The sequence below is a fragment of the Lycium barbarum genome, chromosome 11 (genome assembly GCF_019175385.1).
Source record: "Lycium barbarum isolate Lr01 chromosome 11, ASM1917538v2, whole genome shotgun sequence".
Classification (NCBI taxonomy): Eukaryota; Viridiplantae; Streptophyta; class Magnoliopsida; order Solanales; family Solanaceae; genus Lycium; species Lycium barbarum.
In genome coordinates this window covers 105,933,313-105,945,499 of record NC_083347.1, presented here as the reverse complement: position 1 = coordinate 105,945,499, position 12,187 = coordinate 105,933,313, and the positions used below count along the sequence as shown (strand labels likewise).

Here is a 12,187-nt window from a genome sequence, read left to right as displayed (position 1 = left end):
TATTTTTTTTGGGGAAGATGGCAAGTGATATGCCAAAACCGTTTCAATCATATTATTAAAAAAACAACCGACGGAAAAACCGACGCGGTCCGTCGGTTTTTTTAAAATGTTGACCAGCATTTGACCAAAAAACAATAATTAAAAACCAACGTAGTCCGTCGGTATCATTAAAAAAAATTTGTTTATTAATATTTTACAAAACAAAATGAATTATAAATTATTTAATATATTTTTAAAAATAAAACCGACGTTGTTCATAGGTTTTTAATTAATTTTTTTTTTCAAAGCGACGCAGTCCGTGGCTTTTTTGTCCGTTGAATTTTTCCTGTTTTTTAGTAGTGCAAGGGGTTTCATGAACCCCAGGCATGACTAGATATCGGGGAGTGGCTAGACCTATCCCCAAAACCCCTCAAACTCTAAAAAAACCCAGTGTTGTCATAGTATACAACCAGAGTCTCATAGTTGTGCACAAGTATCATCTTCTGGCAAATCTTTACAGATTCAAACTCTCTAAATTCCTAGCAGGACACTCATTATCTATAATCTTAAACCAATCCACTTCTCTTTAAAGGAAGGCCAAGATCACCCTCTAGAAACAACCATTTTCCTTATTCTTGACTTCCTAAATGGCTCTAGACCTTTGAACACCCTGGTTTTCCTAACCCTTTTTATCTCCAACCCTTTGGTAAGATGATGAGATTTGTGGAAGCCAATATACCTTCAAGACAAGAGTGTCCCCCATGGTCTATAGGCTAGTCATGACACCCCTCATTTGGGGGGTGGATCACTACAAAAAAAACTGGTTTTAGGGACGGATTTTAGCTACACAATTTTTTCCGTCGCTAGGTAACGACAGATTACCTACGAAATTGCATTTCTGTCGCCAAAAAGAAGGAAAAAGAAATGATATCTAAACTAACGATGGAATAGCGACGGATTTTCAAATCCGTCGCTATATTTTGGCGCGAACATTAAGCCCGTTTATTTTAGCTACAAAATTTACGACAAATTGTGGGCGACAAAAATTATTGCAGATTAGTGACGGAGTTAGCGACGGATTACGTCCGTCGTTAGATAATATGTATGTATCGCCCTGCTTTAATATCAGTTGCTACAGATATTTCCGTCGTTAACTTCTAAAATGTTAAAATTTCATGTTATTATTAGCGACGGAACCTGTCCGTTAGTAAAACCGTTGGTACAAAAAATTAAATTTTTATTTTTATCAAAGAAATAAAACAAAATAGACCCCTCTAATTAGGGAAAGAATCCTGTCCAGTATTTAATGGTCCAGTAAATCTCAATGGTGTCATGGATAAAAGACACCTGGTAGCTTAGAGTTTAAATGGCTTAGATGCATTTGATTTTTTTTTATAAAAACAACATTTCAGTTCTTTCACAAAATAAATATGAGCAGACCGAGGACTGCATAGTTGGTACGTTATTTTACTCATTTATTTCAATGACAAAAGATAAATAAATATAACATATGATTGGAACAGTCTTGAAATCAGAAAAGTGGAGTATGTATTTTTTTCTTCTAATAGTTGTGTTACCGATTTTTTTTTTCTTTCTAACATGTGAACCAAAAAACTAGAATTTCTATATTACTAATACATTTTTTGTTGTTTAGTCTTTTTAGGCTCACTCAAAATAAATGCACAGATTCTTTTTTCAGAAACAGCGTTAATGTATAAATCTGTTAGTTTATTTTTCTTTAAAAAAAAAAAAACATTGATCCGAACCATTAAAACTATAACCAACCAGGTGGCATTTATCCATGGCACTATTGATATTTACTGGACCATTAGGTACTGGACTGAATCCTTTCCCCTCTAATAAACCCCCTAAATCTTCAGACCCACTAGAACTTTATCAACTCTCTCTTCAAACCCACAAAACTCTAAACCCACTAGCTCTCTCCGGCTATTCTTTTCGGCAATGGCCGGTGGGTCTTCCTAAATCATCACTCTCTCCTCACCTTGCTGCCCTCTTTGCAGGAAGAAAGCTTATTTTTTAAAATATTTCAGTTGATGTAAGAATTTGTTCTTGCCTTTGTACACAAATTGTTTTGGTTTTTCTGCTTGTTTGTACGTACCTTGGCTACCTTTATGTAAGGTTCTACGAGACAGTTTATTTTATGAGCTTTCTGCTATTTTTATTGTTATACACTTATACTCATAAGAAGGGGTTAAAAATATCTCTGAGGAGCTTATTGTTGTCTGTGAAGTTAATTCAGCTTTCTTCGGTTTTGCGGGGGTAGTAGTCTTTGGTTTTGTATTTGTATTTGTGAATATCTGTCACTTGCTTCATTGAATAATCTAGGGTTTCTTGGTTTAAGAGTTGTCTATGCAAAATGAGGGTGTTGTTTTAACTGGATTGTCCTGGTATACATGGATTCTATGTTATATTTAGCCGTATTTAGCTTGTCATATCGTCTTATTTTTAGAAGATTATAGTTTTTTTTAGCATTGAAGAGGAAATAACATTTTGAAAGAGGTATCTCTTTCTCCCCCTGAGATGTTTTCTGGAAACACTAACATTTATTCTTTGACAGTATAAGGATGTTGTTTCTTTACTTTTTTTTTTTTTTTTTTTTTTTAATTTAGTTAAAAATAATTCACAAGCATTTGGTTGATAAAAAATTGAGGGTTTGGGTATGTGTTTTTTTATTTCTTTTTCTATTCTGTTTAATATTTATGTTTGGACTGGTGGTGTTTTTGTGGTGGTGGTTGTGGAGAGGACGGGAGTTATTTGATTGTTTTGGAACCTAGTTGAGTTGATTCTGTTTGGGTTTGATTTGGCCATTGACGTGGAAAATCCAACTCTTTAAGTGTTTGTCTATTTGGCTTCCAAGTTGTTGGTATTTAGAGCAAAGATTTTATGCCATGGGCGCTTCGTCTGATTTGGCTGTTGTGCATCAGACATAATTTGGTTGAAATAAGTATTTGAAATGTGTTTGGACACCAAAACAAATGTTAAACACATCTAAACATATTTTTCATACTTAAAATTATCTATTTAGGTGCTGTTATAGAACCTAAATTTTGGGGGGGAAATTGCCATTGTGTGAAGTATACCTTTGTTTGATTAGCCTTTTGCTGAAATTATTTGTGGTTGATGGCGCATTTTAGTCAAGTTGTCTGGTTTAGTGTGATTATAGTATATGTACATGCTTGTTTTGGAGTTGGACCAGAACAATGACTAATATTTGTCGGAAAACAGTTCGTGTCAATATTAGGCGGAAGATATTTAATAGATTTTTAATCTTTAGAGATTATTTTTTATTTCAGTTGAAAAAGAATCGTTGTTTGCTCAATTAGACGAAGCCGACATTGAGTTTCATCTCCGTCCATGGAATAAGCTAAAGCATACGAGGTAGTTCTATTGGTTTGGATCTGAAGTTTTTTTTTTTTTTTTTTTGCTTTGTGAAGGTTCTTGCTGTAAATTTTAGCATCTTAATATATTCTGGTTGAACCTCTCTTGTTGATTATCTAAAAGATGATTACCTCTATTTTTTTCTTGTAGACATGACTCGAGGCAGAGGTCGAGGTAGCACGGGCCGTGTAAGCAAGACCTCAATTAGAGGTCGAGGTAGCGCTAGTCGAGGTTTAATGCCTACTGTTTCCGTTCCCATAATTAGTTCTCAACAGGGTGGTACCAGTTCTTCAGGTGGGCAAGACCAGGTTCAAACATGTCCTACTACTACACCACCCGTTCAAACATCGGGTCATGGTAGCACCCCATCCATTTCTGAACCATCTCCTATAATACCTAATGAGAGCAACGTAATAGGCGAGGGTGCGTCTACTCAGAGAAACGTAACAGGTGAAGGTACATCTGCTCAGAGTGACACAATAGGTGAAGGTGAGAGCAACAGTAACAGGGAGCAGACACTTGTTTTTCTTTCTCCTTCAGGGTTAGTTTCTGCTTGCACCATTATTATTTATATACTGTAGTTGCTTTATGATAGGCTTCATATAATGTCTTCCAATTTTTCCAGGTTGGAACCATTGAGATTATGCTCAGAGAAGATAACTGCGTCTTTCAAGAATGAACTTGAGCCTAAGGGAGTTAATTGGAAAAGTGTCTCAGAAGAGACAAAAGATTTTTATCTGGGAGAATTTGAGGTATAATAACTGAAACATTTGTCACTAGTTACACTTAGTGACAAATAGAAAAAGCAAATTTATGGAATCAAATAATGAGTACCAAAACAGCAGTATTGGGTCATTTATTGTGTTACACTGTCAACAAAACTAGAGAAGACAAGAATTATTAGAGATCTTGTTAATAGTTAAAGACAAATATAAAGAAGAGTAACTGTTTAAAGAAATAATATCTTCTTCCTCTTTTCTCCTACTGATGAATCAATAGAATTCAAATAAATTAGCTCACTCTTAACGATTTAAGTTCAATATAGCATCAGGCGTGAAAGAAACTTAAAAGCAGGACATCTATTACCTCTGCTATTTCTATTGGTCTTATATTGTTAATAAGCCTCGTTTTATTTGCAGTTCTTTTCTTTCCCGTTTATTGGGTGACTGATGGTGTTTGTCTTATAACTCATGTTTTATAACTTTTGTCTGCTGAAATGATGAGTTATTGTTATACTCTACTTTGTAAAATTATTTCAGAAGGCATTCTATTGGGATTCTTCGATTGATAGTGAAGTGAGGAAGCAATGGCGTAAAAAGGTAGCGAGAAAGTACAGTGATTTCATTAGCACAATAAAAACTGAAGGATTTCGGCCAGATTATGTTCCGATAGAAACATGGGAAAGTTGGATGAAATATTGGAAAGATCCTAAGGTTGTTGAAAAATCAAAATAGCTTCAAAGAATCGTTGTGGCGGTGAGAATGCAGTTGCTAGTGGGACTCACACGGGTGGCTCTATTACCATTGGAGAGCATCACAAGAGACATGTAAGTTGATTCTGTGGCTTTGGCCTTTGCCTAACCAAATTGTCAACATGAAGGTGAATGCAACATTAGTTGCAGATTATTTATGTTGGCAAGTTTTTTTGGGACTTTCTCACGCTTGTCACAATGAATAAGAAATAGTCTCTCTAGTCTCCAGGAACTAGCCTTGATATTTGTTGCCTATTTGTTGTTTTTGGAAATTTAGACTGCCTCATCAGTTGCAGGTTGAAAATGCTGAAAATTAATGATATAATTGTTCACTTTTTTACCGTTTTGTATCTTTATCTGTACCAGCAGATAAATCAGAATCTGAGTTGCTTCTTATAAGCACTTTCCAGTGAGTGAGCTTCAGTTTTCTCTTGAGCACCAACACACTCCATAGTAAAATGGCTTTGTTGGAAAAATGACTGCTATGTTAGCTGCAACATGTCTGTTGTGACATTGGTTGCTGTTTTTGTTGGTTCTAAAAGTTACTGAACTATGTGGTGATTTTTTTTTTGTATAGGCTATTAAAAAGGGTCGAGATCCAACACCAAGTGAGGTACATTTGCACATCCATACACATGGTTATGATGAGAAATCTTTTATTGGTGAACGAGCCCGAATCGTGCATGTGAGTCCAACATTCTATAATCTTATTGACTTTTTTTTTTTGGGGTAAAATGATGCACTTAAGAGTTATTTATGTTATATTTGTGTTGTTTGACAATTTCAAAATTGCTATTGATTTGTAGTCATTTGGAGAATATGTGGATTATTTGAACAAAACATTTATTTATTATATAGGCTAGAATTACTTAAGTGTTGCGGTTGCTCATGAACATATCTTCTTTGTCCGGTACTACTACAATGATGTTTATTGCCTCTTGTTCGTGATGATTGCTAGGTTGCATTGATTCAGCTGTATATCAGGATGGAATTTATCTAGGTTTAAGTGAACTCTGCTGAAATTTTCATTGATCGGTTAGACTCACTCAATAGGCTATAAACATAGTGCTAGTCACAGTTTTCTAGTCGATCTGTTACACCCGGCCCAAAGCTTGCTGCCTTTGAACCCTTAATGGTGCAGTTAAGCCAATTTGAACCCCTCTTAGGCTCTGTTGGGTTATTTATAATAGCTCGTGCTTTACTTTTACCAAGCGCCCTTAAAATGTTTAAACTTGGGATCTGCTTATCAAAGATATTCACATGTTTAACAAGTTGTTGGATTTTTATGGGAATTTACCAACACCGAAGAAATAAGTAAGAAATAGTAGATATGTATGTACTACTGAAATGGCATTTATAATGAGCACCAACATAATATAACTATATTTTCTTTAGTTATAAGACACTTAGCATGTGATCTACCTGACCAGTATCTGCCATATTCATTCTATACTAGTACTTACTACTACTCTGACTCTATCCCTTCTTTATTCCTAGTACTATTTTAGTTGCACAGTATGAGTGCACTTGCCTTTTTTTTTTTTGGGTTAATTTTTCCTTTGTGAAGATTAAAAAAGAAAAAACTTGGTATGTTGGTTGTTGTGTATTAAATGGTTGGTTTAACTATCATCTGATGTTTCATAAGTATTTATTTTGATCTTAGAGATATAAATTCTAGTTTAGCTAAACATTCGCATTACTATTAGATATCATCTTGTGACCATATGCTTAATGATTCATTTATCGGAAAAGGGTCAAATACGAACTGTTAGTGAAATGAATTTCACAATTTCACTAATTATCACTCTTTTACAGGAAAAATATCAAGAAATATTACAACGCCAGACACTGACCCAATCTGAAGTTGATCAATGTCAAGCCTATTACGAAGCCGTGGGAGGGGTAAAGAAAAGAAGAATATACGGTCTTGGATCTCTAGCACAATTATATTATGGGCCGAATCTTCGTCCCTCTTCTGGATCTGATGCTACATCCTCAATACCACTTGTGAATACTCAAGCAGCAGCTATGGGAAATTTGGATGAGTTAGTGATGCGATTGATTCCTGCACTGACCGATAGCATTATTCCTGCACTAACAGATCGCATGCTTCCTGTAATTGTTGAGTGGGTACGTGGATTGGTTTCTTCATCCTCTTCTCAGCTAGACACTCACACTCCTACTGACCATCCACTATCTATGGCACCTATAGTTCCAGTTGCAGCTACTGCCAACATTGATGAGGTTCTTGCATCAGTTTCTGATGATGACCGTAGCTCTCCAGTCTCTCATTAGTTAGTTTTGTTGTTTGAACTTTATTGTTGTTGCATGTGATTTTGGATTTTCTTGTTTTGGATTTTATCGTTGTGGATGCTTTGAACTCGATTGCATTCTGCTATGTATTTTGGACCTTGTAGAATATTAGTTTCTATGAATTAAGTTATTTTATGAGTATCTAATATATGCTTGGACAGGTGTATTTAAAATATTATATAAAAATTAAAAAAAAATTGCGATGGATTTTCTATAGCTATAACTAATACAAAATCAAATTTTGCGACAAATTATTGGCGACGGAATTAGTGATGGAAATTATTGGTCGCCAATCAAATGAAACGACGAAATAACTCATAGATTTAGCGACGGAAATTACTAACATCGCGACAGATTTCATTTGTCGCTAATGTTGGCAACGGATGAAATCTGTCGCCAATCTGTCGTTAATCCTGTGACGGATTCGTTTTTTTTGTAGGTAAATGGTTAGCTACGAGGATTTTACCGACGGACTGAATTCCGTCGTTATTGCGTCGCTATATTGGTTTAGCAACGAATATATGCTGTGTACCGACGGATTTTGTCTGTCGCTAAACTCGATTTTTTTTGTAGTGGATGCTGTAAGAGAAGATGGGCTTGACTCTTCTCTGCCCCCTCTTTGAGGTGTCTAAAAAAGACCATCCTAAGCTAAGTGGTCCACACTGTCTTTAAGAATACCTACCATACCCTAGTAATCAACATCAAACTAATTCCAATCTAACAATATTCATTTTAGAGCACAGACATAATGCTTAATTATTTCATCCCCTGATTCTATGTATGACAGGATTTTAAAACACACTAATGCTATAGAATCAAACCTTACTAGACAGATCTTAATTTTGTCCTCTTAATCTAAGTTATACTACAATGCCCAGTGAAATCTAGGTGTCACAGTTTAGTTCAAGAAATAAAAGGTTCTTACCAATTTAGGATTAACTAAATGTTCTTTCCTTGAGTTCAGACGAAGATTAGTACATTCACATGACCAAGTCCATACATAAATACACCACACCAGCTTTTAAACACATTCCTCAGGAAGCAAACAGACAAGCAGATAAGTCAAACTTCTAAAAAAGAACATGAATTCAGACACTAAGTGAGTAACTCACCTCTTTAGGACTTAGCTAATGGCAGTTTCAAACTCCCTAATCATGACAAAGATATGACAGACACCTACCCCTTTATTTTAACTTAGCTTTAAGCAACATGAAATCTCAATAATTCTCCCCAAGGCATGACGACCCACCCTTGACCAAATCCCAGGTCTCACTGAACCCTTACAGTCATGAGAACAAGGTCTAGGAAGACAAGGAAGCCTCAGGGTCCTGAAAGAAGAACAGGATAGGGTGAGGTCATCACCTCCCCATTCCTTTCCTGAACCTTAGTAAAAAGCGATCCTAAGCTCCACTGGCCATTACCTCCAGTTCATACCTAGGCTCACCTTTTACTCTCCCAAAGCAACCTCAGCCCTCTTTACCTTATTCCCATACCTAATTCCAATCACCAAACTCATGGACTAGAGTGGTTTGACACTGCGTAAACTAAATTTCATCTAGACCCTTAATTGATCATATAAGTTAACAACTTCTAATCAACTTAGTTTTAGAATCCTAATTATGTAAAGTTAGGTTGAATCCCTTTTAGACACTAACATTTGAGAAACTTAAACATTTAAATCACTTAAAAGCTTAAGTTCAAACTGAATCATCAACCTCTAGATTCCGAACAACTCCCCTTTTCAATTGATTAATCATTTTTTCAAGTAGTTAAGGCTCATTAGGACTCATAACATCTTTTTAATCCTCTTAGACTCCTTTTGAAAGTTCAAGCAATAAACCAGATATAGAAAAGAGAAAGTTTGATAAGATGAATGTCAAGGCTGAATTCTACTCAAATGAAGCAAACATGGCATATAATCCTGCTAGTAACATATAGTATTCTACTTTATTTAGAAGCCTTTTGAAAGTTCAAGCAATGAACCAAATATAGAAAAGAGAAAGTCTGATAATATGAATGTCAAGGCTGAATTCTACTCAAATGAAGCAAACATGACATATAATCCTGCTAGTAGCATATAGTATTCTACTTTATTTTAAATGATTCCTACAACTTTATGGACTTTTATTAATTCCTAATGTACCATTTAACGACCTGTTATCTCATGAATGGGCTTGAATACCAAGACTTCATTTTTAGACTTCTTCATCATATTCTAGGATATAGTTGCTTTAAAATTATCCTTAATGCATAACATACAACTCTTCAGAATTATTTGACTACATCAAGCACATTCAAACAAACTTGGGAAAATTCAGACCACACAAATCTAAGCAGACCCCTAAGTCTAAATACCTTACACTTATCAAAGACTTCTTATAAACATGCCTAGGCTCCTTAAGCTTTGTTTTAACGTGATCATGATCTTTTCTCTTTTTATCCCAATCATAACTTCATGTTATCCAGTTGACATTAGACAAGTATATAAACCCATAAAAGAACAAATTTACGCAATAAAAATGTCATAATCTTGTTCAAGTAAAAACAACTTCCTCAAATACTTCAAATAGATCATCACAGTACTTTAATATTCTACAACATTCAAGCAGGATCAATGTTAACTTAAAAGTTCACTAAATTACTATCATGACTCATGTGATCATATCCTTATCATATTTAAGTGTTGGACAGCTAAGATAGGAACCCTTAACATCTAACAGAGCACATGAAGTCTATTCCAATCATATCTAAACAAACAATACATTATTTGAACATATACACTCAGTCTATCTCAAGAACTACTTATTAATGTCAAACATATGCTTTGAAAATAAAGGAACTAACCTCCACATCAAAAACGAGCTAATACATCTTAACAGTACCCAAGAAGTACGTTTATTTAATAGAATCAAAGGCAACACAGCAATCAACCACGTCAACAAAGCACTATCATAGAAAATTAACTACTAAGCAGTACTAAAATAAATAAATAAAGGATAGAATATTACCTTTTAATGGTGCAGCCTTGGTAAAAAATGAATTTGAAAGCCTTATGTGCTTCCAAAACCCACACTTAGCCACACAGACTCAAAACAAAAGAAAAAATAAATTTTAAACTCAAAAAGACCTCAAACTAATGGAGTCTTAAACTTTTTACTAGTAGAGGCTTAAGATTCAAAGTTTTTCAGCCTTTCTTTGAATTTCTCCAATTTTTCTAACCTCTGAAACTCTTTTAAAAATTTTGGACTTCAAAACTCAGACTTTCTCTCCAAAAGCCTCTTTTTCTAACTTTCAAAGAGAACCCCAAAAATCGTCTAACCCTCAAAAACATCGATGTGGGACAAACATATTCCCAAAAAAATGAACTTTTGAAATCAGATCTACGCCTTACATGACTTCTTAAACACATGAACGACCAGATCTGAACCTTATTTGGTTAGACCTAGGCCTTTCAACCCATGGAAATTAAGTAAGGTACAACAACACATTAAGCAAATCTCAGAACAATAAATCAAAATAAAGTAAAAATACGATTTATTATCATGTTTGGATTAAAAATCGCGAATTCGAGTGAAACATTAAATGTTTTCACCACAATGGACATGTAATAGCTGTATTCGTCTGATACACTCTGTAAATTTTCCATTTTTGATGGAGAGAGAAGGTGGAAAACCCGAGGCGGCGCTAGGGTTGCGTAAAAGAGGAAGAGAGAGAAGCGAGAAGGGGTATGGTTTTTTTTTTGTTGAAAGAGGAAATGAAAAATAAGAGGGGGGGGGGGGGGGGTTGGGTATACCCCTTTAGTGTTTTAATGATCTGGGCCGGGTCTTAGCCTGGTTTGGGCCGGACTCGGTCCAGATTTTAAGAAATTAAAAGGGCCCTTTATTTTGTATACATATATATGTATACTAAGCGTATACATGTATGTGTATACCTCCTTTATATATATATATATATATATATATATATATATATATATATATATGTATATGTATACCTGGTATATATACATAAATATGCCTGGTATATGTATATTGATAATATTTTTAATTATAGATAAAATTCGGACATAATTATTTTACAAAAATAGTTTAAAAATTGGCCATATTATGTTAGTGGGCCTAAAATTACAAACATGGACCTAATGGATTCTGATCTAACAAATTATTTCAATTATGGCCAAATTTGGCCTTAATTGATTTTAATTTAGCTGGTCATTTCAATTATGGCCATATTTGGACTAATTAGCAGGTTTAAAAATTAAATTGCATTAATGAACTTGGTTAACTTAAACCAATGAATTTGGTTATTTCAATAAAGGCCATTAAGAGGCTAATTTTACAAAACTGACCCCAATTCCCTTGAACCATGACTTGGTCAAATTAATTGTGGTCATAGCAAAATAATTAGATAATTTAAACATCAATTTGCAATAAGGACCACTTAATTAACTGATTAAAACATTTATAGATAATTATAGATAAATTTTGACAAATCACATAATCATGCAAAAATTAAAGATTGAAGGGTGAAATGGTTAATTATTTAAATTACTCAAACTCCATGGATTAAAGGGAATAGAGTATTTGCTAATTTTGATTTTTGACAATTTAGCAATTAAATAATAATAATTATTTTAAAACAAAATGCCATTTTCTCTTTGATTAAATCAAATAAGTACCTTATAAATGTCATAAAAAATGCCTATTAATTTCTAAACAACTTTGTGATGTCATGAAAAACCTTTCATCAATTTAAAGGAGCAAATTATTGTTCTGAGCAATTTTATAAAAATTATTTAAACCCTTTAAGGTGCATACCTTATTTTATTTATTTTCCAAGGACTCTGAATAATTAAAGTAAATTATGGGAGGTCAAAAATTAGGTGTTAACACTACTTTCCGACACTCAACCAATATCTATTCTGCCAAACAGAATGGCTCTAGCAAAGTTGAGAGAGTTAAAAGCCCAGTTGAAAGATCTTCTTGACAAGGGATTTATTAGACCAAGTGTCTCACCTTGGGGCGC

At 34.2% G+C, this 12,187-nt stretch overlaps 1 pseudogene; it reads left to right on the top strand.

Moving 5' to 3' along the window:
• Positions 1–1,298: 1,298 nt before the first annotated feature.
• LOC132617517 (uncharacterized) lies at positions 1,299–7,288 on the top strand (annotated as a pseudogene).
• The last annotated feature ends 4,899 nt before the right edge of the window (positions 7,289–12,187 follow it).